Source organism: Orycteropus afer, unplaced genomic scaffold, assembly GCF_000298275.1.
Source record: "Orycteropus afer afer isolate SDZICR_OR568_19922 unplaced genomic scaffold, OryAfe1.0 scaffold00867, whole genome shotgun sequence".
Taxonomy (NCBI): domain Eukaryota; kingdom Metazoa; phylum Chordata; class Mammalia; order Tubulidentata; family Orycteropodidae; genus Orycteropus; species Orycteropus afer.
The window spans coordinates 489728-494277 of NW_006922454.1; positions in this window are offsets into that span (position 1 = coordinate 489728).

Sequence of the window (4550 nt, forward strand, 5' to 3'; positions counted from 1 at the left end):
GCCATTTCTTTTCATCATTCTGCAAAAATCAAAAGTAGAACTCTCTAATGGTTGTGTTTTGTCTTCTCCAATACCTCCTGCTTCAGGTCACTTCCTCTTGGCCAATGATCTACCCTAGTCTTGACCAGATCCAGACAGCTGTTAATTACCCAGGAAGCTGACTGGGGAGGGCTACTGTAGATTGTTTTCTGCTAATAAATAAAAATAAATGCATTGCTATATCTTGCTTCCTGCAGGGTGATTGTTTTCATGGGCAGGAAGAGGCCCTATGAGGAGGTTCTGAGCTAATTTCATTTGCACGCTGTGAGGTCAGATCAGGTCCAGCTGCCTCTGAAACAGAGGACAGCACCACCAGACCAGCCAAGCCATGACAGCAGTCTCCAGGCAAAGACTAACTTCTCTCTACCTGGGCTCTCTTATTGGCCCCAAAGCTCCCAATCTGTTGAATGGAAAGCAAAAAGTTTTAAAAATAGGCTTTAAAGAGAATAATGGGATTGTCTGGAATGAGAGAGTGCTCAGTGTAATCCCTGAATTACTGATGTATTTTAAGGATGTCTTTTTATGAGACTTTACCCTGCCCCATAGGAGCTCTGGTGGTATAGTGCCTAAGGCACTTGACTGCTATCCAGAAGTCAGGTAGTTCAAATCCACTGGCCACTCCTTGAAGGAAGGTTGGGCAATCTACTTCTGTAGAAATCCAAGGAGGGGTCACTATGAGTCGGGTCTGAGTCGATGGCACATAACAACAGCAACAACACCCTGCCCCATAGGAAAGGGAAGACTAATACTTGGACCCTCTCTGAAACTCTAGAGGACACTTCCTTACTTCTCGCTCCCATTGCTGTCTTCTTTTCTCTCAGGAAGGACTACTGGACACTCTCTAGATCCACTGGCCATTCTCGCTTCCAAGGAGCACTCCGGCTGCACTTTAATCTTAGGCAGTAGTGAGCTGAAATGGACTAGTATTGGCCATTTTGAATCAGACAATCTACTATACTGGGAATGACAAATTGAAGAGCAATGGCAAGTCATTCATCATCAAAAAAGAATGTTTCAAGATCTATCCTGAAGTATAATGCTGTCAGTGATAGGAAAATATCTATATGCCTATAAGGAAGACCAGTTAATACCATTATTATTCAAATTTCTGCAACTACCACTAAAGCCAAAGATGAAGAAACTTTACCAACTTCTGCAGTTTGAAATGGACCTAAACATGCAATCAAGATGTACTGGTTGTTACTGGTGATTGGAATGTGAAAGATGGAAACAAAGAAGCATCAGAATAGCCTGGGTAATAGAAATGACTCCAGAGACTGCATAATAGAATTTTGTGAGACCAAGTATACACTCATTGCAAATACCTTTCTCAACAAATAAACAGTGGTTATACAGATGGACCTCACCAGATGGAAACACAGGAATCAGGTCAACTACATCTGTGTAAAGAGAAGAAGGAGAAGCTCAGTATCTTCAGTGAAAACAAGGCCAGGAGCTGACTATGGAACATACCATCAATTGCTCATATGCAAGTTCAAGTTGTAGAAAGCTGAAGACAATTAAAATAAGTCCACAAGAGCCAAAATATGACCTTGGTTATATCTCACCTGAATTTAGAGACCCTGTAAAGAACAGATTCGACACACTGAACGCCAATGACTGAAAATCAGATGCATTGTGGGATGACATCAAGAACATCACACAAGAAGAAAGCAAAGTCATTAAAAAGACAGGAAAGGAAGAGGAGACCAAAATGGATGTCAGAAGAGACTCTGAAACTTGCTCTTGAACAGAGAATAGCTAAAGCAAATGGAAGAAATGACAAGATAAAAGAGCTGAACAAAAGATTTCAAAGGGCAGCTCAAGAAGACAAAGTAAAATGTTATACTGAAATATGCAAAGACCTGGAGTTGGAAAACCAAAAGAGAAGAATACGCTTGGCATTTCTCAAGCTGAAAGAACTGAAGAAAAAATTCAAGCCTCGAGTTGCAATACTGAAGGATTCTATGAGCAAAATATTGAATGATGCAGGAAGCATCAAAAGAAGATGGAAAGAATACACAGAGTCATTGTACAAAAAATAATTGGTTGATGTTCAACTATTTCAGGAGGTAGCATATATCAAGAAACAACAGTATTGAAGGAAGAAGTTCTAGCTGCACTGAAGGAATTGGTGAAAAATAAGGCTCCAGGAATTGATGGAATACCCACTGAGATGTTTCAACAAACAGATGCAGCATTGGAGGCACTTACTCATTGATGCCAGGAAATTTGGAAGGCAGGTACCTGGCCAACTGACTGTAAGAGATTGCTATTGTGTCCATCCCAAAGAAAGATGATCCAACAGAATGTGGAAATTATATTATATATCATTAATATCACATGCAAGTAAAATTTTCCTGAAGATAATTAAAAAATGATTCCAGCAGTATACTGACAGGGAACTTCCAGAAATGCAAACTGGATTAAGAAAAGGAAATGTCCATACAGGGAGGGATATCATTGCTGATGTCAGATAGATCTTGACTGAAAGCAAAGAATACCAGAAAGATGTTTACTTGTGTTTTACTGACTACGCAAAGGCATTTGACTGTGTGGATCATAACAAATTATGGATAACACTGTAAAGAATGAGAGTTCCAGAATACTAAATAAAGCTCATGAGGAACCTGTACATAGACCAAGAGGCTGTCATTTGAACAGAACAAGGGGATACTGTATGGTTTAAAATTAGGAAGGTGTGCATCAGGCTTGTATCCTTTCACCATACTTATTCAATCTGTATGCTGAGAAAATAATCTGAGAAGCTAGACTGTATGAAGAAGACTGTGGCTTCAGAATTGGAGGAAGACTCATTAACAACCTGAGATATGCAGAGGAAAAAACCTTGCTTACTGAAAGTGAAGATGACTTGAAGCACTTACTAATGAAGATCAAAGACTACAGAGTTCAATATGGATTGCATTTCAACACAGAGAAATAAAAAATCTCCACAAATGGATCAATAAGCAACCTCATGATAAATGGAGAAAAGATTGAAGTTGTCAGGGATTTCATTTTACTTGGATCCACAATCAACACCCATGGAAGCAGCAGTCAAGGAATCAGAGATCATATTGCACCAGGCAAATATGCTGCAACAGATCTCTTTTAAACATGTTAGGAAGCAAATATGTCACTTTGAAGACTAAGGTGTACTTGACCCAAGCCATGGTATTTTCAATAACCTCATATGCATATGAAAGCTAGTGAATAAGGAAGACCGAAGAAGAGTCGATATTTTTGAATAATGGCGCTGGTGAAGAATACTGAATATGCCATGGACTGCCAAAAGAACAAATAAATCTGTCCTGGAAGAAGGGTAGCTAGCCTGAATGCTCCTTGGAGTCAAGAATCACCAAACTTTGTCTCACCTATTTTGGTCATGCTGTCAGAAGGATCCACTCCCTGGAGATGGATATAATTCTTGGTAAAATAGAGGGTCTGCAAAAAAGGATAAGCTCCTCAATGAAATGGATTGACGCAGTAGCTGCAAAGAGGAGCTCAAGCATAACAAGGATTGTGAGGATGGCACACAGCTGGGCAATGTTTCTTTCTATTGTTGCTGAGTCAGAGATGACTCTATGGCACCTAACAACAATAAAGAGTGACAGAAAAGTGGTAAGACTGTTCTTGTTAAAGGTGAAAATCCTGAGATTTTCAAGAAAAACTAGGCATTTCCACTGACTTCCAGTTCTCACGGGTTTCACTGTGTGTATGTGTATTAAAAGAATAGGAAACAGAAAAAACAAAATAAAACAAAAATAAAACCACTAAATATAACTATACATTGTTAACAGTAAAGTGAAGCTTTTTTTCTGTTGCTCTCACTCTCTTTCTCTCGCATAAATATTTATTTATATTTGCTTGGTTACAGTATAGTCAGGGTGGATATATAATTTATCTATATTTCACCAGATATATAGTTCATACAATATAGAAAATTTAACATTTTTCTTCATTACTACATAGTCTTCCTGCCAATCACAACTAATAATGGTTACATGATATTCTATCCAGTGAAAATACCAGTGTACAAAAGCAGTTTCCTATTTTTGGATATTTAGGTTGTTGCATTTTTTTATTTTTATTTATTTATTTTTTAGTTCAAAGTCATGTTGGGAAGAATATCCTTTGTGCTTACCTCTATTTCTTTTATGTGCGTGTGTGTTGCTTATTATTTTATAATGGACTCTCAGAAAAGGATTCTCTGTGTCAAAGGCTATAAACATTTTTATAGCTCTGATACACATTGACAAATGGCTTTTTGAAAGTGTTACATTAATCATCTTGCCATCACAGTGTATCAAAGCACCACTTTTATCAAATTCTCTTCAGCAAGAGATAATCCAAGTGTTATAAGTTCTACAAGTTGATAAATGGTTATTATTTATTCCACAAAAACTTCTGACAGGATGCCATGCCTTGAGCATTGCCTAGATGCTAGGAACCCAGACGTCTCTGGCCTCCCAAACCTACTGCCATCGAGTGGATTCTGACTCACATCAACC